This window comes from Schistocerca cancellata, chromosome 1 (genome assembly GCF_023864275.1).
Source record: "Schistocerca cancellata isolate TAMUIC-IGC-003103 chromosome 1, iqSchCanc2.1, whole genome shotgun sequence".
Classification (NCBI taxonomy): domain Eukaryota; kingdom Metazoa; phylum Arthropoda; class Insecta; order Orthoptera; family Acrididae; genus Schistocerca; species Schistocerca cancellata.
The window spans coordinates 444,981,635-445,004,315 of NC_064626.1; positions in this window are offsets into that span (position 1 = coordinate 444,981,635).

Below are 22,681 nucleotides of genomic sequence, written 5' to 3' on the forward strand. Positions count from 1 at the left end.
GCCGTTTTGGCATTTTATTATTTTATAAATGACATATAAGTACTGCCAGTCCTTCACGATGATTCTGTACTTATACTCTGCATCATACGTCTTTAGTCATAATTCTGTGACCATGTTATAGACCATTCTTTGATTTAAGTTCTGAGGAAGACACTCCTAGAAGTGTTGAGATCCGGTTAATTCGTTAAAAATAGTGACCGAGGGTTGTTTTTCTTTCAATTGTTGCTTCCCTTGGACATTTCTGACCATATCCTTGTCTCTGCGAACACTCGCCGTCGAGGGCAACGTACTGTGTTCTGTTATTTAAGTTTTCCAGTAGGCTCAGGACACCGTTCCTCACAAGAGACTTCTTATCAAATTGCGTGTCTTTAGAGTATCACTTCAGCTATGCGACTGGATCTGAGATTTCCTCTCATAAAGGTTACAGTACATAATAATCGACGGAAAATCACGGAGAAAAAGTGACATCCAGCGTCTCCGATGGAATTTTATAGGCCCTCTTCTGTTCCTATTCCACAAAAGCGATTTAGGAGATAATCTTCGCAGCCTTCTTAGATCGTTTGCAAACGGAAGATGATGCTGTCATTTACCTCTAGTAAAGTCATCAGAATATGATAAGCAATTGCTAAATGACGTAGAACCGATATCTGAATGATGCGAAAAGTGGTAATTGTCTCTCAATAAGGTAGAGTGTGAGGCCATCTACAAACGTACAAAAAGAAATCCGTTAAATTTCGATTACACGATAAATCATAATAATTTAACGGCTGCCAATTCGTAGGAATTATAATTAGGAACAGCTTAAGTTGGACCGATCACATAGACAATGTTGTGAGAGAGGCAAAACAAACTACGTTTTACTGGCGGACCACTTAGAAGATGCAACATGTCTACTACAGAGACTGTCTACACTAGGCTTGTTCGTCCTCTCCTAGAATATTACAGTGCCATGTGGGACCCTTACCAGACAGGACTCTGGGAATCTATTCTGTACGCTCGTACCTTCGTTAACAGTCTGTAGTGGGGGACCGTCTCGAATGGTATCACCCCTGGATCCTCCGCTGTCTGGAGATTTTAATAGACCGATGTTAAATACACTTAATCACTTTTCTTCGGTGAGCAATATTAATTCCACATTAGCCAACAAGTGCAAAGGGAGGTAACTCATTAGTAAGCTGAAGCGAAACGAAGTGGCGGTCGCATCTGCCCCTCACCGGCCGTTTAGCTCCTCCTTAAGCAGACCCTCTGGTGCGCAACGTCTAATTAACGCAGCGCGCCTCACAAAGCGGGTGCTTCATCTCGCTGAGTATTTTATTGCCGTCCGGAGAGCCTCTGGCCCAAGTGGCGGCCCAGCAGCAGGGCAGTGCGCGGCGCGGCGCTGTACGGCCGGCGCTCGCCACCGGATTTAATTATTTTTCCTCGAGACCACAAGTGCGGCCATCCCAGAGCGAGCTCCGGAGAGCGGCCTCAACAGCCCACTGCGCACGCTGGCTGACGGCCCGTGAAAAAGCTGCTTACCCGTCCTGTTTACAACCTCCCCGCACAGGAAAGCCATGAAAGCGACTAACAGACACAGTATGGCCACATCCTCCTGTACAGCACTACTTCAGCCTCAACTCGTAACCCTCAGCAGTCTACATTAGGCACCAAATGCACTACTGAGGTTCTAAGCGCGTCAGTTTGGAACCGCGTGACCGCTACGGTCGCAGGTTCGAATCCTGCCTCGGGCATGGATGTGTGTGATGTCCTTAGGTTAGTTAGGTTTAAGTAGTTCTAAGTTCTAGGGGACTGATGACCTCAGTAGTTAAGTCCCATAGTGCTCAGAGCCATTTGAACCATTTGCACTACTGAGGAAATAATGTTAACTCTGTGAGCAAATATGGTAACTTTCATCCTTGCTAACGCTGGTATTACGGGCAATACGCCGTGAACTAGAGCACGTTTTGAGTTAGACCTTGACCCAATGCCCACAAAAACCACTGTTATAGACGATCTAAACACCAGGCATTGCTTTTTTCCTTCTTCTTCTTCTTCTTACATAGTGAGGGCCTCCACGTCCACACCGACGTTGTGACCATCTCAATAGATCCACTGTCACCTCCGTATTTGTTAGTTGCAAGTCGAGGAGTGGGGCCTTGATGTTACCCGTGCGTCTGCATATGGTTACCCACTAACACGGGCCCATCGAGGTGGTAGGAGTGGACGAAAAGTGATGAAGGGCAGCGTGTTTAAGGGAAGAGGGAAGCAAGTGCCAAGGCAAGCGCCAAGGGAAAAAGTCTCTGCGACAGTCTGGACGGGTAGTAAGAGCAGTAGCAGATTTTCTCGCTATCTGCGAGAGATTATGAAAGCGTAAGGTTAGTTAGCGACCGGGTATGGTGATTGGGTGTGCTGCAATGCTCGGTACCAGTATCGTAGCTTAGATTCGTCATAAAAGTGTCAGTGAGAATTGACTTGAGGTACTGCTCGGCTGTGCACCGACGATGTCTCCTGGACCAGTTGCAGCGTCGGCGTACCTTCAAAAGCCAAGACTCCTTTCAGAAAGTGTCGTGCGAATACATCAGTGGACCGCAGTGAGCACACACGGCATCAAACTTGCGCATAGCTTTCTTATGTTCAATTCCTAGCGCAAGATGTGGTCAGCATGTTCTTTTGATGTCCCTAGAGCATTAGTAATTTCACGCACCCTTATTCGCCGATCTTCCAAAATCATATCATTTACATCTACATCTACATGAATACTCTGCAAATCACATTTAAGTGCCTTGCAGAGGATTCATCGAACCACCTTCACAATTCTCTATTATTCCAATCTCGTATAGCGTGCGGAAAGAATGAACACCTATTTCTTTTCGTACGAGCTCTGATTTCCCTTATTTTATCGTGGTGATCGTTCCTCCCTATGTAGGTCCGTGCCAACAAAATATTTTCGCATTCGGAGGAGAAAGTTGGTGATTGGAATTTCGTGAGATGATTCCGTCGCAACGAAAAACGCCTTTCTTTTAATGATGTCCAGCCCAAATCCTGTATCATTTCTGTGACACTCTCTCCCAAATTTCGCGATAATACAAAACGTGCTGCCTTTATTTGAACTTTTTCGATGTACTCCGTCAGTCCTATCTGGTAAGGATCCCACACCGCGGAGCAGTATTCTAAAAGAGGACGGACAAGCGTAGTGTAGGCAGTCTCCTCAGTAGGTCTGTTACATTTTCTAACTGTCCTGCCAATAAAACGCAGTCTTTGGTTAGCCTTCCCCACAACATTTTCTATGTGTTCCTTCCAATTTAAGTTGTTCGTAATTGTAATACCTAGATGTTTAGTTGAATTTACGGCTTTTAGATTAGACTGATTTATCGTGTAACCGAAGTTTAACGAGTTCCTTTTAGCACTCATGTGGATGACCTCACACTTTTCGTTAGTTAGGGTCAACTGCCACTTTCCGCACCATTCAGATATTTTTTCTAAATCGTTTTGCAGTTTGTTTTGATCTTCTGATGACTTTATTAGTCGATAAACGACAGCGCCATCTTTAAACAACCGAAGACGGCTGCTCAGATTGTCTCCCAAATCGTTTATATAGATAAGGAGCAGCAAAGGGCCTATAACACTACCCTGGGGAACGCCAGAAATCACTTCTGTTTTACTCGATGACTTTCCGTCAATTACTACGAACTGTGATCTCTCTGACAGGAAATCACAAATCCAGTCATATACCTGAAACGATATTCCATAAGCACGCAATTTCACTACGAGCCGCTTGTGTGGTACAGTGTCAAAAGGCTTCCGGAAATCAAGAAATACGGAATCGATCTGAAGTCCCTTGTCAATATCACTCAACACTTCATTTAAATAAAGAGCTAGTGTGTTTGAGAGGAACGATGTTTTCGAAACCGATGTTGACTGTATGTCAATAGACCGTTTTCTTCAAGGTAATTCATAATGTTCGAACACAATACACGTTCTAAAATACTGCGGCATATCGACGTTAACGATATGGGCCTGTAATTTAGTGGATTGCTCCTACTACCATTCTTGAACATTGGTGTGACCTGTGCAACTTTCCAGTCATTGAGTACGGATCTTTCGTCGAGCGAACGGTTGTATATGATTGTTAAGTATGGAGCTAATGCACCAGCAGACTCCGCACTTTGTGGATGATTTCCACTGTGCTTGCACTTTTTGGACATTCATCGGTTGAATCATCTTGGACTCGTGTGAACTCGGCCGCCCACCGGTTCACGGTGGAAATTGAAGGTGAAGAGCCGCCAAGCACATTACAAGCCGAAAATGAATTTTGGTCGGTATTAAAACTTCTTTTACGAAGAATTTAATCACTGCATGATACTCGACTTTATTTTCATTTTCAACACCACGCGCATCACAGCTGCTTCAACGACTGCCTACAGTCAGCTGTTACCTGGAATGATATGAAATTTTACGTAACATGTACTAACAAATGTACGATGCGAGGGGAAACAATCATGCGATTAGTACTGCGATATTTGGGCGAGGCCGAGAGCTTTTCAGACAGCCCTCGTATGTCGTACTTGCGTAATGAAGGAAGAAGATTAGGTCAACATTGAGGTCATTAGAGACGGATCGAAATCTCGGACTGTTTGAAGCATGTGGAAAGACAACGGCGGTGCCCTTTAAAAGGAACCAGCGAGGCATATGCCTGGAGCGATTTAGGGAAACCAAAGAAACCTAAATCTCGATGGCCAGACGCAGATCTGAACCATCGTCCTCCCGAATACGATTCCAGAATGATAAACCTTTGAGTCACCTCGTTCGGTTTTAGATAATGATCAGTGGTCCATTTCATGTCTGGAAAGTAGGGAGGAGACGGTTGTCCTTAGTTTCAACAAACAAGGAAGAGGTTTGTATCTGACTGGAGTCGCATAAAGTGGGGTGTCAGAGAGTTCTGTTCTGGATCCGCTGTTTTTCTTGATATGTATCAACTATTTGCCAGTCAACATGATAGATGACACAAGTGTTACTCCGAAAGTGTGGAGCGGAATATAGATGATGTATTTAATACGTGTACAGTAGTCAGTAACGTCAGCATGTGGCTTTCAGAGAACAGATTAACGCTAAACTGTAACAAAACACAGTGCAGACAGTTTCTGACACAGAACTCTTGTAAAAGCGAAATTTTACTGTTCGAAGATGGTCAGTCAGTGAAGTCGACCACCTTAAATTCTGAGGAATAAGTGTGGGTGAAATGCTCTGTTGGAAGTTCAAGATGTTGTGCAGAAACTGAATGTTGCTATCTTCAATATAAGGATGATATCCAGCGTCTCTGATATAATCATGAACCCCTGTTTACTTTGTGATTACGTAAGCTTTCCCGGCGTAATAAGTCTTGAAAATCTTTTCGGGTTTGCTGCCGGATCCTAAAATCAACTTGACTCGATATTTCGGCGATCCAACTGTTCGCCATCTTCAGGAATGCTGCTCATCAGCAGAAGCAGCATTCCTGAAGATGGCGAACAGTTGGATCGCCGAAATATCGAGTCAAGTTGATTTTAGGATCCGGCAGCAAACCCGAAAAGATTTTCAAGACCCTGTTTACTTTATTTGCTATCACTCTATTCTGTTGTATGGTGTTATAATTTGGAACACCTCTGTCCACTCTCAATGAATATTTTCAGCCCAGAAAAGGGCTGTCAGACTGATCTGTGGTGTCAGTTCGCGAAAATCCTGTAGGCCGCTGTTCAGTTGTCTCGGAATTCTAACTCTGTGTTGCTATGAGATTTGTTGTTGGTATTATTGGCTCATTCTGAAGAAACTGCAACATTCATTCAGTGAACACAAGGCGGATGAACATTACGCACTTGGATAAGACTTCACTTTACTGAACGGTATGCACTATTCAGAGAGTTTAATTTTCAATAGCCTTCCAGCAGAACTGAAAAAATTCAGTAAGAAACCCCAAGTTCTCAAATCCGAGTTGGAAGGTTCCCTTGCAGCACACTCCTGCTCTGTACAGCATTTCCTCACAGCGGTTGAGAACTATTCGCCATAAAGTGCTACTTATTCGTATACTCTCTGTTGTTATTTATTCTAACAGTGTCTACCTTTTCGTGCCTCGTGATGACTGGGTGTTGTGTGATGTCCTTAGGTTAGTTAGGTTTAAGTAGTTCTAAGTTCTAGGGGACTGATGACCATAGATGTTAAGTCCCATAGTGCTCAGAGCCATTTTTTTTAACCTTTCCGTGTTTTGTTAACTCTTTAAATGGTCCTACGGAAGCTGATAAATTAATTCTCTCTCCCCCCCCCCTCCGCCTATCTCTCCCTCTCTCGCCATCAATGCCTTTACCGATTAAGTTTCCCAAGTAGACCTCACTGTCCGTCCAACCGTTTCATTCTCTTGTCAGTGTTGTCTGAAAAATGCAGGGTCTTGGTTCAATTCATGGTAAGGCGTACAGTTTTACATAATTTCGTAGCAGCGCTAACAAGCAATTTCTGGTAGATCGTTGGCAGAATAGAAATCGTCGAATATCTCACACTAGAAATCAGGACAAAAAGACTGAAAAATGTACGAATAGGAAACTATAAGAAATTTTTTCAGAGTACGTTACTTGGGTAAACTGTCTGATCAAAAGTATATATATATCCAAAGATATGCAAAGGCACGGATCGTTCTTAGATTTTACTGACACAAAATGTAGCGTGGGCTCTTGTATAATTATTGGAGTTACTTTGACGAATCCGTACTCAAAACAGTTAATCATTATTGGCTATATCCACACGCACAAAAAAAGTATTTCACTATTTTCAATGCGTAAGGACCTACGTCTGATTTAAATTCGTTTTAGTGCAGGCGAAGTCTGTGTCCTATTGCACGTAACATAAATCGTCTGAATAAATCGTTAAGTACTTTAAAAATATCAGTTTCCTACAGATCATAAATGAAAGAAATAATATCGCCGATCTGCAGCGTCGCCTGTGGAAAAAACGGATAGTAACTACAATAATTTGAAACTGCAGCATAATGGCGGCCAACTGTCGCCGTCCAGCGATGTTCAGCTTGTTGCCGACGCGGCGTCTGAAATTCGTTTAAAAATGATGGGACAAGCAAACAGGATATGTGGTGCAGGTTACAGTTAAAATTAACAGCCGCAATACTTTAGACATATGTCAGAGCTCACAGCTCAAATAATGAAACAAGCACACAGCTTATTATGTAGATTGCACACAATGGCGTCCAATCAGATCAAGGCACAGCAAGAGAGAGTCTGGCGCTTTTTGTTTCACGCCGATACCAAAAAGAACAAAGATAATAATAATAATACTTAAGTTAAAGATAGTTTTTCTTTATAATTGCATTATTCCTTGATTTTCAGTAGAGTTTCTTTTACGTATGACAAACATTTCTTTTACGTATGACAAATACAATTGCTTAATATCGTGGAAAAATGTTTAACAGGTTATGGTTCTCATAATCTGGTCCATGGGACGTCGTACTGGATAACATTAATATAGGAAGCGTCCACTCTTCGCCTTTATTACGCCTTGAACACTACTGACAACACTTTCAATGAGGTATCTCAAAATATGTCTTGAAATGACAGCCCGTTCTTCCCCAAGAACCGAAATCAGAGAGGGTAGGACGTTTGACGCTGGGATTTGGAGCAAAATCGACGATCTAACTCATCTTAAATGTATTCCATTGCAATTTCAGTCTTTGCCAGGAATGCTACTGTCCATGAACCATTGCCTCACAGATGATGCCTTATGACAGAGTGCCTTGTCATATCGATACAATCACTGTCTCCGAACTGTTCTCCTACTATACATAGTACACATTGCTGTCAAATGTGTTCATATCCTTCCACATTTAGCTTTTTTTTCTTAAACGTGATGAAGGGACTGCACCCTAACTACATAAAACATCCCACTACCATAAGATCACCTACACCCTATTCCACTGTTGACACTAAACGTGATGGAACGTAAAGTTCTCCCCCCAAACCCTTCGACAGGACTGCTTCGCGGTATACTTTTCCATCTTTCCAAATCACTCTTTCCCGGTCATTTACAGCCCAGTGGCGTCGCTCGTTACACCACCTCAAGCGTCGCTTGGCTATGACTTCAGAAAAGTTTGGTCTACGAGGAGCTGCTCGATCATTGTACTCCATACATTTTGACTCCCTGCGTACGATCACAGTGCTAGCTGGAGTGCTGATAGTACTTTGGAATTCACGAGTGATTCCTTCCCCTAATGACTAAAACATTCTCGGTTTTCAAGCCGCGTCAATTCGAATACAATCCTCGAGCATCGATGACTATCTCCGCCAACGTCGTCAGGTGTTCACTGACTGCCGGGGTTGCTACTGTTTCTCGCTTATATAGGCATGATGACATCAACAGCAGCCAATCAGATAGACCCAATGTGGCGCGCGCGCGCGTAAGTCGACCCGGGCAGCTAGCGGAGCTATTGCCCGTGGCAGCACCGGTGACGTCAGGTGGCGCCAGGGGCAGCCGCAACGATTGATACTGCCGCTCCCGCGTCGCGCATCTCTATTTGCTTTCTTTCCATGTCCAATACAAAAAGTTTCCTTTAATTTACGTCTTTGGTCACAAACTTTTTGTTAACAGATTACCGGGTTCGGTCTATAATGACCATAATCAGATCTGTTTTATAAAAACAAAGTCCTGCAGTATATTAGGACTTTGTTTTTATAAAACAGATCTGATGATGGTCATTATAGACCGAAACCGGTAATCTGTTAACAAAAAGTTTATGACCATAGACGTAAATTAAAGGAAACTTTTTGAAGACTTGGTTGTCTTGCCAGCCGACAAAGGGAATGCCACCGCGGTTCTGAACTCTGCAGACTACCACCCGAAGATGCTACACTTATTAGTCGTGATCCCACACAGGCCACTGTCAAAATGACAGGGAAGTTATTAAACGATTCTGGTTTACCAGATGAAGTGGCGAAGAAATTAACACCTCGTGCCGCCAGACCTCCCAGGCTTTATGGATAACCAAAGATACACAAGGAAAGTGTTCCTCTGAAGCCCATTGTTAGTGCAATCAGTTCACCCACCAGCAGACTTGCTAAACATCTGGCAGGATTATTAGCATCAAAATTGAGACATTGCGAACACCATGTTGTCAACTCGCAGAAAATGGTTGAGACACTCAAGAGAATGAAGATAGGCTCAAACGACCTAATGGTTAGCCTGGACGATGTGTCACTTTTTACGAGGGTGCCAATACAAGATACGCTGGATCTTTTGGCTCAACATTTTCCATCACTAAGTTGTTTCGTCACGTCCTAAGGACAATGTACGTTTTGTACTGCGATGAATATTATGAGATGACGGATGGCACAGCCATGGGATCACCGCTGTCTCCAGCAGTAGCAAATTTCTTCATGGAGCACTTTGAGAAGCAGTCTCTGAAAAGTACGACATTACGGCCGTCTTGCTTTCTACGATACGTTGATGACACCTTCCTGATATGGCCTCATGGTGATGATACACTACAGCAATTCGTCGATCATATGAATGGTGTCCATCCCAACATTAAATTTACTGTCGAGATGGAGAAGCACGGCAGGCTACCATTCTTGGATGTTTTGGTTGAGCGGTAGGCCATTCAGTGCACCGGAAACCAACACACACTGATCGATACTTGAACGCCAATAGTTTCCACCACCCTGTACACAAGAAAGCTGTCCTGAACACGTTGGATCATAGAGCCTAGATTATTTCTGACGACGACCACCTACAGTCTGAATTGCAGAACTTAAAAGGTGTTTTCGGTGAAAGTGGATACAGCAAAAGAGACATCGCAAAAGCTTTCAAGGGCCGCCGACGAAAGACACCTGGTGAATCAGTAGAAGAAGCCAAACGGACTGAATTCCTGCCATACAGTGGAGCATCTAGAAGTAAGTTAGGATATCTGCTGCAGAAACTTGCGCTAAGACCAGTGTTCCGGCCCGCCCCCAAGATACGAGATATGTTGCGCCTCGTTAAAAACGACATTGCTCTTCGAGTGTCCGGTGTGTATGGTGTACCCCGTGAATGCGGCAGCATGTATATAGGACAACAATTCGCAAGGCAAATACAGTTCGAAAATACAAAAGTCTTGGCTCATGCGAGTACATATTGGGACGCCGTTATAAAGGAAGCGGCCGAGATCCGTTTAAACAACAGCAGTTTCAACAGAGACCAGGGATACACACTCAGCAGGGCATGGGGACGAGCGTTGGACATCGAAAGAAAGCAAAGACAGATGCGCGACGCGGGAGCGGCAGTTCCAGACGTGGCGCCTACCCGCCTACCCCAGGCGCCACCTGACGTCATCGGTGCTGCCACGGGCAATAGCTCCGCTAGCTGCACGGGTCGACTTACGCGCGCGCGCCACATTGGGTCTATCTGATTGGCTGCTGATGATGTCATCATGCCTATATAAGTGAGAAACCGTAGCAACCCCGGCAGCGTAGCAACGTGGGCGGATCAAAAAACCTCACTGTCAAGATCAGGACACCCGAAGGGCTAACATCGTCCACTGAAGATCCATCTCCTGGCCTGAAGTCGGGTCACGAAAGCAGATAAAACACGTCTTCGCGGACACCATTCAACGGACGGCCCAGTTCATGCTGGGGAACGACGGAGAGGAAGCTGAAGACACCGAGGACGTGGAGGTAGAGTAAAGTCGCACTAAGAAGCGCCCGGCGCAAACGAGTCCGGAAAGCTACCGGAAACCACCGCTCCCAGCACCGCACCGACGCTGCAAACACGAAGAAAGGCGTCGTCGAAAGGGTGCAAAGCCCCCAAGACGACCACTGACGCGGATGGGTTTCAAGTACCCAAACGTAAGAAATTGGAAGAGCTGTACAGATGGCCACTGCTGCAGGCATGGTCGTCAAAAACCGGTTTGTTGAGCTCGAAGGGAAGGAGGAGGAGACAGCAGACCAGCAGCAGAGAAACAAGGGGTCCACGCCGCCACCCATCATGGTGAAACGGGCGGTGTCCTTTAAAGAAGCAGTACAGGCGATCCTTGCGGTCGTCAAGAACCACTTTACTACGAAGACAGCAAGTCACGATATGTACAGAATCGTGTGGCGAAACGCGGAAGACTACAAAAGCGTTACTGACTTCTTTGATAGCCGTGGTCTAAACTGGTTCACGTACTCGTCGGAAACTACCAAGACGCTCAAAGTAGTCTCCCAACGCCTGCCCTCCACACTATGGACCCCCAGTACCTCAAGGAGCTTCTTGACGTCAAGGGGTACATCATAAGTACAGTATCCCCGATGAAGTCGCCGAAAGACAACGCAGACATACCGCTCTTGCAGATCATACTGGACGACACGCCGGAGCATAGGAGGATCTTTCAAGAAACGAGAGTGGGAAGCGTCAGCGTGGTCACAGTTGAAAAAATGAGAAGGCGGAAGGGGCCCGCTTCAATGCTTCAACTGACAGGGAATCGACCACCTGGCAAAATACTGTAAAATGTCCCCACGCTGCGTAAAGTGTGCTGGGAAGTACCTCAGCCGGGAATGTCCGTTCAATGGTTCAAATGGCTCTGAGCACTATGGGACTTAACATCTATGGTCATCAGTCCCCTAGAACTTAAACCTAACTAACCTAACGACATCACACAACACCCAGCCATCACGAGGCAGAGAAAATCCCTGACCCCGCCGGGAATCGAACCCGGGAACCCGGGCGTGGGAAGCGAGAACGCTACCGCACGACCACGAGATGCGGGCGAATGTCCGTTCCCGATCGAGAAGACACCCACGTGCTGCAACTCCAATGAAGAACACGTCGCCAGCTTCCGCGCTTGCAAAGCCTTCAAAAAAGCAGCTGCAATAGGGCGGCAGGCACCAGCGAGGAGAGTTCAGCCGGGAAGAAACTACGCTACTGCAGAAGCGGCGGCGACCGCGGCAGTGGTCGCGAGGGAAACGCCTACAAGACGGTCACAACAACACGTCGAGCACGCGCGGCAGGCGGAGCGGCCTAGCCGCGCATCGGAGGGCGTTCGCCGATCGCCACGAGAGGAGCACGAGACACCGGGCATGGCCGGCCGGACGCGTGGGCGCGAAGAAGGGAGGCCACCACCAACACCCGCGCCACCACCTCCACACCACTGTAACCACCGAGGCTGCAGAACTACGAGAGATGCTGCGGGAGTTCAAACAGCTGCTACTGCAGATGATCGTGTCTGCACTTATTGCGGCCAACCAGGCCAACACCACAAGAGAAGCCAACAACACCCATGATGCCTAATCACACCATAGGGCTCACCGTCTGCGCATGGAACGCAAACAGCATAATGCAGCAGGAGGGCGAATTTAGGCAGTTTTTACGCGACGAGGCCGTGGATTTGTGCCTCGTGTGTGAGACACGGCTAAAGCTCGGCGTAAACGCGATGGCACGTAACTATAAATGCTACCGCGACGACATACCAACAGCAGCAAACTGAAGTCTACGTAAGAAGAACGTTGCAACACCACCAAATCCAGCTACCAGAGCTGACGCAACTAGAAGCAACAGACGTCGCAGTCAGCACCTCAGTGGGTCAAGTCACCTTCATCGCCTCGTACCGTAAGCCTAGAGGACTCCTACGACAACAGGACTTCGAGACGCTCTTGTCAATGCGTGGCAACATCTTCATCGGCGGCCGGCGACTTCAACGCCAAGCACCCGGTGTGGAACTCCAGGGTCACCACAACCAGCGGCAGGAGGCTTCTTAAGGCGGCCACAGATAATGACGCGATAGTGCTGGGGCCTTACAACCCTACACACTAGCCCAAGAGAGGCCGCCCGGATGTCCTCGACATCGCGATCATCAAAGGGGTGACCCACGGCGCAGTCGCAACGACACATGCCTAGTCCTCAGATCATCTGCCAGTGATCTTCGATCTGAGCACAGACAGGGCAGCCAGGCAACCTCCTTCAACACCGACTGGGAACACTTCCGGATGCACCGGCAGAGACGCTCGCCGCGGTACCGGATCCTGATGCTGATGGCGTGGACGCCACACTCGCAGCGTTCTCGCGTCACGCGATCAGAGCGGCTGATCCAGCAACGCAGCACAGACTTCAGAAGCCGCGAGATTTCTACAGCCAGCTACCGCCGGACATCCTGCAGATGATTCGGGAGAAGAACCAGATGGTCCGAGAGTGGCAGGTCACCCGCCAGGCGGCGACGAAACATCGGATCAACGGAATGCGCCGCGCCATGCAGTACGCAGTCGCGGAACACAGGAACAGGGACTGGGCTGGGAGGATAGCGACCCTGAACATCGCAGACGGCACTGCTTGGCAAGCAATCAAGCAGTTCCTTCGCAGGAGGCAACGAGTCCCGCCGCTACACGTGGGACAGCAAGCAGTGGCCAAGCCCGACGCCAAAGCTGGAGTACTGGCCGATACCGTCGCGGCCAACTTCACTCTAGTTGAAGAAGATGTAGATAACGACCACACCCGAATTGTGGAAGGTAGGCTCCGTGTTTACCTCGCAGCAGAAGACCCTGAGGACTCCATCGAACCCTCAACGGAATAAGAGGTTCAACGGCAGCTACGGCACCTTGACCCGCGCAAAGCTAGTGGGTGCGATAACGTCGGCGGTGCAATCCTGAAGGAGGTCCCCCCAGAGGCTGTGAAACTGCTCAGGAAGATATTCAACGCCATCCTTAGGACCGGCCACTACTACCCCGCCTGGAAAAATGCAGAGGTGGTGGCGATCCCTAAGGCTGGCAAAGACAACAGGCTGGTGCAAAATTACCGGCCTATCAGCCTGTTACCTACAGTCTCAAAGGTATCTGAGCGAATATCTGTCAGGAGACTGCACCGTCACGTCGGAGAGGAAGGCCTGCTTCCCGACGAGCATTTCGGCTTCCAGAGGGGGCACGGGACAACACACCAACTGCTGCGACTAGTGGAGCAGGCGATGGGGGCGCTGGAGAAGGGGGAGTACCTTGAGGCGGTACTCCTAGACGTTACCGCGCCTTCGACAGCGTGTAGCACGACGGACTAGTCTACAAGTTACTAGTACAGGGAGTTCCGGCGTCAAAGATCCGCCTGATCAACTCCTACCTGGCGGGACGTACCTTCCACGTGAAGATAGAAGACGGGACCTCGACAGCACGGGAAATAGCCGCCGGAGTCCCGCAGGGCTCAGTATTGGGGCCCCTCTTGTATACCCTATTCAAGGAAGACATGCCGCGAACGCGACGGGTGCAGACGGGGCTGTATGCCGATGATACAGCCCTATATACCAAGAGCATCAACCCACATCTGATGCGAGGAAGATAACAAATAGCCCTCAACGAGCTGGGAGCTTGGGCCCGCAAGTGGCGGCTCAACTTCAATGCGGCGAAGAGCCAGGCTGTGACCTTCACGTATACCTGAAGCTCTGCCATCAATCCTCATCATGGGAGGCCCCATCCCATGGACGAACACCTGCCGCTATCTGGGAGTCACACTAGATCGGCGCCTTACGTGTAAGACGCACATCGCCGAAATACGGGGTAAGGCCCGTGCTGGAATACGCCGCCGTGGTGTGGGGGAATGCCGCCGAGACGCACATCAGCAGTCTCCAGAAGATGCAGAACAGGTGCCTGAGCCTGGCACTACATCTTCCGCGTGATTTCAGCACGGCCGAACTACATCGGCTAACGGGCGTGCGAATGTTGAAGGACCGTTTCAAGCAGTCGGCGAGACACTTTTATGCCGACACGAGAAGATCTGGGAAACCAGATTCACTGGCGAAAGACAACAAGATGGCCGGACTTGCTACGAGAGTAGCAATGCTGCTCAGGCAGCTAGAGGAAGGAAAAAGAAGAGTGTCAAACCAGAAGAAACAAACCAAGACGCAATGAATGGAAAATCAAAGCAGAGGAAGAAGAAGGAAAAGCAGCTAGACCTGCTAACCCTTCAACCCAACGAAGCTGCAGCTTCGAGATGATACAAAACAAGCAAGCAACCCCGGAAGTCAGTGAACTAACGACGATGGCGGAGATGGTCATCGGAAGTTAGAGGATTTTAATCGAATTGACGCGGCTTGAAAACCGAGAACGTTTTATTCATGTATGCCGTCGCGAAAGACTCCGAAGACATAGCCTTCCTCTAATTTCATGCGATTTTTTGAAACAACCTCCGCAGTGCTCGACGTTTCCTGTTCGTCGGTGCATGAAGCCTGTCTGTCTCGCCTTAGCTGTGGTTAATCCTTTGCATTTCCACTTCACGACCACGTAACCAACAGTCGACTTGGGCAGCTTCAGAAGGATTGACGCTTTCCAGATGTTACTCAGGGCATCCAATGCCTAGTCCACGCTTAACGTCACTGAGCTCTCCTCACCGAACGATTTCAGTGTTACTGCTTCTCTGATAACAACACGCCCCGCCTCCTTTATACTGGTGGGACCGCCTCTCGTGACATTTAGTGCTAAACTGCATGTTCTTAGGGGTGTCCGGATACTTTTGATCCGACAGTATATGTGATAAATCTGATATGAGTTACCCATTTTATGTAACACATGATGTGTTCAAAGATACTTGTATGCCTAGTCCCTGCTATCTATCCAAGTCTTACGTCAAAGTTTGTTGAGGCATGGAGTTCGTAGGCTTTCACAGCCGGAATCGTTTCCGGTAAGATACTTTTGGGCTGTTTACTGAGTGGTACAATGAACCAACTTTTCGGCCACTACTGTTAAGGTGCCCTCCATCAGGTTCTTTAATACTACTAGGGCGATGTACCTTTCAATTATTACGCACTATCTCCACTAATGCCACTATCGAGGCTTAAAAGAGCGCAAATTTAATTCTTCACATGACTAGATTACGAAAGTACAGGGGAAGGAAGCAGATTTAATGTAATATGGAATTTTATTGACCCACACTGGCATCTCCCGAAGGAGGCAATTTTCAACAGTGGCCGAAACGGTGGTAGATTTTGACAACATGATGTATTCTACGGAACAAAAGCGTTTTTTGAAAATTTACTAATGCGGTCAGAACTTCTGTCTTGGGGTATCGCACGAGGCTACTATAGGTCCTGGCCAATTTTTTAAGTCTTCAACAGCGTGTCTAAAGACAGCGAGGAGCCTACTAGATTTAAAGTTAATAATGTTAGTAGCGTAAATAAAATAGTTTGTTCCATATATTTGTTTATTTTAGCTCCTTAGGAAATTGAAACTGTTTGCAGAAGCGGGACACAACCAGAAAGCAAGTTTTTCGAGCGCAGTGCTGTTAGGTGCGACTCACAGCCCGCCCGCCCTTCTTTCCCTAGCGTTTATCTCGTCTAGTACGGAGTCCGCTTTTTCAGGTTTAGATAAATATTTATTTCCGTATTTAACCCTGTGGCCGGATGCTTTTCCTGAAACCGCAATTTTCAAGGTAACATAATGGAGGGAAGCCGTGTGCACCATTTGTCAGTGAACCGTGTAAACTTTGTTATTTTCACTTTTTGTGTACCGTGTTCTCTGGGCCGGAATTGCGCAGCCAACCCAGCATTTGCCTGAACAAGCGCCGAAAACAGCCTAAAACCACGCTCACACTGGCTGATGTACCAGGTCATAGACGTTAATCCGCCAAGTGGATTCGATCCGAGCCAGTCTAACCTCCCCATCTTGCAAGCTAGCGCGATACACCTTACACTACACGGTCGGGTGACTGAGAATTCACGCTAACAACTTCAGTTTTGTCAATAGCTTCTCCCATCCACAGACGAAGCATACTGCTCTCAAGGTAAAGAAACCTCAGTCCTCATGACTTTTCACAAAACAATTGACACTGGGACTCGTACTCATACCGCTAGCATAGTCACAGCTAACGTAAAATTTTATTACATTTTGTAATACAGTATGTTATCAAATTAATACTTCTAAAATTTGGTACTTAAAATATTTAATTAATATTGACAAAAGAGATTCTGTTGTTTTATTTTCATTTTGATGTGACGTTAAAAATCGTGTTAGTGTGAGCTGTACAGGAACCAAGTTACCTTTGCTATCCATCAGTACCTCTCAGGAAACTGGAATTTTTCTTTGCGAGACATAGCATAAAATCCCACAGTCACACACAAAACTCGAGGCAATTCTGCGCTGTCTAGATCGCCTCAACAGTGCAGACCGATGAGCATATTGGTCGCAAGGTGAAGGCGACCTGGAATGAAAGCAAATTGTTTTAAAAATAAGTATGTATTTCTCGCCATTAAACAGGGAAAAACGGTGGTCTTTAGTCTGACCCACTTAGACGTTCACTATCGTTTTCAACTAGTAACGGTCTTTTTATCTTACCCATTAGAGACATTGAACTTGAGAATATGGTCAAAATACCGCATGCTTGGTATTGGTACTGTGACCAATCACTATACAATACTTCTGAAACCTGGTAGTCAAGGAAAGGCAGGATTCGGTTACGATTGTGGACGGGGCCGTAATCAGTTACTATTGATTGCCTTTTACAGTTACACACATTTATTTTTAAACCAGTAATTCCAGACTCAACAATAAATAAAAAATACCACACATTATTAATGAAGCAATAAACAACTGTGTAAATAATAGTGTTTTCAGTGCATTACAATTTAGCAAATCACCATAAAATACAGATACAGATAATGTTTAAAACAACAAGCCACTGTGATCACGGCTGAAGGCCTTACACGCTAAGAATGGCAATAAATTAAGAATGTTTAAGAATTCGCTGCAATTACAACTTACAGGTATTGAAATATGAAAAATTAAGAGGCTACAAACACAGAAGAAGGTATCAGACGCTAGGAATGACAGTAATTAAGATTTTAAGGCTTACTGCTAAAATACAAATATCGATTTTTTTTTTCAAAGCAAATTACCACAGTCACGTTGAACTTAACAAATGGTAACGAGCTGAACTCAGCAAATAGTAATAAGAAGTCGAGGAAAGCTAATCAGATCCGCCTTCCCCAAGCACTCCACTTGCTGCTCTTCACTTCAGCGACAATACGAGCAGCAACACGAACCCAAGTCACTGGAGAACCGCGAGACGTCACAATGGTGGAGGTTTCTCTACTTGAATTGAAATCCACTCATCTTAAAGCCAGCAGGATCTTCTTTACGACGAGGTCGTGCACTCTCGTGACCACAGCTCTTCTATATAGCAGTCCATGCGCACCGCCAGTGGTCCCGGCGCGTTCTCACACTGCGCGGACCTCGCTCCTGAGTCCCCAGCCGAACTGCCACACTCACACGTCGCGGAAAAACAACGACGTCGCCCCAAAGATATGGTCACAGCTACTACATATCGATAACCGCCACTGATGCCACAAGCAACGCTTGCGAAAGGAGTGGTGCCAGTCAAGACGAGAAGAAGACAGACAACTGCAACCATGCCAACTAAAGGATACGGTCTGGCCTCCAACGGAGGGTGGAAACATACAAACAGCAACAACGCGATCCGCAGCACGGCTCAACTTCTTTGAAAGACTTTATTCCTCCAATAAGTAAATTTCGCGCAACAGTAAGATCACCCCCAGATGATGCGTATTTACAGGACCTTTATCTTTTATACCACTCGATAGCACCGTCGTGACGTTATGTAATTTCTGACACTGTAAGTATGTCACTGTAAAACGATTTACCACACATCAACGATGAAAACGCAACACTTAGATGAACTAGGTATAATACGTTGCATTCAAACATTCGACTTCAAGCAGATTTTTGTACGCAAGTTGTTAACGCAAGTTCATTTAAGTGCTACTTTCCCGCGCTAGTGACCAATGGTCCATTTAAGAATGCCATACTTACATTAATTTATCACTGTTAACGGCAGCTGATCTCTGTGGCTGTGGATTCATTTACTTGAAGTAATGCAGCAGCCACCCACTTCTTGTTGTTGTTGTTGTGGTCTTCAGTCCTGAGACCGGTTTGATGCAGCTCTCCATGCTACTCTATCCTGTGCAAGCTTCTTCATCTCCCAGTACCTACTGCAACCTACATCCTTCTGAATCTGCTTAGTGTATTCATCTCTTGGTCTCCCCCTAAGATTTTTACCCTCCACGCTGCCCTCCAATACTAAATTGGTGATGCCTTGATGCCTCAGAACATGTCCTACCAACCGATCCCTTCTTCTGGTCAAGTTGTGCCACAAACTTCTCTTCTCCCCAATCCTATTCAATACTTCCTCATTACTTATGTGATCTACCTATCTAATCTTCAGCATTCTTCTGTAGCACCACATTTTGAAAGCTTCTATTCTCTTCTTGTCCAAACTATTTACCGTCCATGTTTCACTTCCATACATGGCTACACTCCATACAAATACTTTCAGAAATGACTTCCTGACACTTAAATCTATACTCGATGTTAACAAATTTCTCTTCTTCAGAAACGCTTTCCTTGCCATTGCCAGTCTACATTTTATATCCTCTCTACTTCGACCATCATCAGTTATTTTGCTCCCCAAATAGCAAAACTCCTTTACTACTTTAAGTGTCTCATTTCCTAATCTAATACCCTCAACATCACCCGACTTAATTCGACTACATTCCATTATCCTCGTTTTGCTTTTGTTGATGTTCATCTTATATCCTCCCTTCAAGACACCATCCATTCTGTTCAACTGCTCTTCCAAGTCCTTTGCTGTCTCTGACAGAATTACAATGTCATCGGCGAACCTCAAAGTTTTTATTTCTTCTCCATGGATTTTAATACCTACTTCGAATTTTTCTTTTATCTCCTTCACTGCTTGCTCAATATACAGATTGAATAACATAGGGGAGAGGCTACAACCCTGTCTTACTCCCTTCCCAACCACTGCTTCCCTTTCATATCCCTCGACTCATAACTGCCACCTGGTTTCTATACAAATTGTAAATAGCCTTTCGATCTCTGTATTTTACCCCTGCCACCTTTAGAATTTGAAAGAGAGTATTCCAGTCAACATTGTCAAAAGCTTTCTCTAAGTCTACAAATGCTAGAAACGTAGGTTTGCCTTTCCTTAATCTTTCTTCTAAGATAAGTCGTAAGGTCAGTATTGCCTCACGTGTTCCAGTATTTCTACGGAATCCAAACTGATCTTCCCCGAGGTCGGCTTCTACTAGTTTTTCCATTCGTCTGTAAAGAATGCGTGTTAGTATTTTGCAGCTGTGGCTTATTAAACTAATTGTTCGATAATTTTCACATCTGTCCACACCTGCTTTCTTTGGGATTGGAATTATTATATTCTTCTTGAAGTCTGAGGGTATTTCGCCTGTTTCATACATCTTGCTCACCAGATGGTAGAGTTTTGTCAGGACTGGCTCTCCCAAAGCCGCCAGTAGTTCCAATGGAATGTTGTCTACTCCGGGGGCCTTGTTTCGACTCAGGTCTTTCAGTGCTCTGCCAAACTCTTCACGCAGTATCGTATCTCCCATTTCATCTTCATCTACATCCTCTTCCATTTCCATAATATTGTCCTCAAGTGCATCGCCCTTGTATAGACCCTCTATATACTCCTTCCACCTTTCTGCTTTCCCTTCTTTGCTTAGAACTGGGTTTCCATCTGAGCTCTTGATGTTCATACAAGTGGTTCTCTTATCTCCAAAGGTCTCTTTAATTTTCCTGTAGGCAGTATCTATCTTACCCCTAGTGAGATAAGCCTCTACATCCTTACATTTGTCCTCTAGCCATGCCTGCTTAGCCATTTTGCACTTCCTGTCAATCTCATTTTTGAGCAGGTCGTAGCACGGGTCTTCCGTGTGCCACAAAGTGTGATCACACGATTATGGCAACGAATCCAGCAGACAGGAAACGTGTCCAGGCGCTACAGTACGGGACGTCCACAGTGTACAACACCATAAGAAGACCGATATCTCACCATTAGTGCCCGCAGACGGCCACGGAGTACTGCAGGTAGCCTTGCTCGGGACCTTACCGCAGCCACTGGAACAGTTGTCTCCAGACACACAGTCTACAGACGACTGAATAGACATGGTTTATTCGCCTGGAGACCTGCAAGGTGCATTCCACTGACCCCTGGTAACAGGAGAGCCCTTAACGCCTGGTGTCAAGAACACAGTACATGGTCATTGGAACAGTGGTCCCAGGCTATGTTCACGGACGGGTCCAGGTACACTCTGAACAGTCATTCTTGCCGGGTTTTCGCCTGGCGTGAACCAGGAACCAGATACTAACCTCTTAATGTACTTGAAAGGGACCTGTGTGGAGGTCGTGGTTTGATGGTGTGGTGTGGGATTATGATTAGTGCACGTACAACTCTGCATGTCTTTGACAGAGGAACTGTAACAGGCTAGGTGTATCGGGACGTCATTTTGCACCAGTATGTCCGCCTTTTCAGGGGTGCAGTGGGTCTCACTACCTCCTGATGGATGATAACGCACGGCCCCACCGAGCTGCCATCGTGGAGGAGTATCTTGAAACAGAAGATGTCAGGCGAAAGGAGTGGCCTGCCTGTTCTCCAGACCTAAATCCCATCAATCACGTGTGGGATGCTCTCGGTCGACATATCACTGAACGTCTTCAAACCCCTAGGACACTTCAGGAGCTCCGACAGGCACTGGTGCAAAATGGGAGGCTATACCCCAGCAGCTGCTCGATCACTTGATCCAGAGTATACCAAGACCTGTGCGGCCTGTGTACGTGTGCATGGTGATCATATCCCACATTGATGTCGGGGTACATGCGCAGGAAACAGTGGCGTTTTGTAGCCACATGTGTTTCGGGACGGTTTTCTCAACTTATCACCAATACCGTGGACTTACAGATCTGTGTCGTGTGTGTTCCTCATGTACCTATGCTATTAGCGCCAGTTTTGTGTAGTGCCACGTTGTGTGGCACCACATTCTGCAATTATCCTTAATTTATGAGCATGAGTCTATTTTCCAGGCGTTTTGCGTGTACGACCTTGCATCCAGAGCGTTATCACGAACCGATAGCTGTTAGTTGAGTACATCCCATATTGCACAACGCTACACTTTCCAAACACCACATAATTTGTCTGGTATAACTACATCCTGATATCTATATCTCTCCATCTACATACATACTCCAAAAGCCAGAGTATCGTGCATGGTGCATGGTACCTTGTACCATTTCTCTTCCTGTGCCATTCGCAAATGGAGTCGATCGTGTATATTCTTCCATATGAGCCCCAGATTTCCCTTGTCTCTCCTTCGCTGTCCCTATGCAAGATACATATTAATGGAAATAGGAACCTTCAGCATTCTATTACAAATGTCAGTTCTCTAAACTTCCTCAATAGTGTTTTGCGACAATAATGTCATCTTCCCTTCGAGGATTCCCATTTGAGTTCACGGGGGACTGCCATAAAACTCGTGTACTGATCGAATGAACATGAAACAAATTTAGCAGCATGCTTTTGAATTGCTTAGATGTCTCTCTTTAATTCGACCTACTAGGGATCCCAAACACTCGAACATTTCTCTAGGATGGGTCGCACATGTCGTCTCCTATATAGAGGAGCCACACTTCCCAATAAGCCAAAGTCGACTATTCACCTTCTCTCCACCGACCTTACAAGTTCAATCCGTTTCATTTCGCTTTCCAGCTTTACACTTAGATATCTAAAGGATGTGACCGCATCAGCAGTACTCCACTGTTCTCGAACATTACAGGATCATTTCTTCTGCTCATCTCCATCCAGTTTCATTTTCGCACATTTAGAGCAAGCATTCATCAAGCCCAACAGAAATCCTAGCAGTAATTCTGCAGTA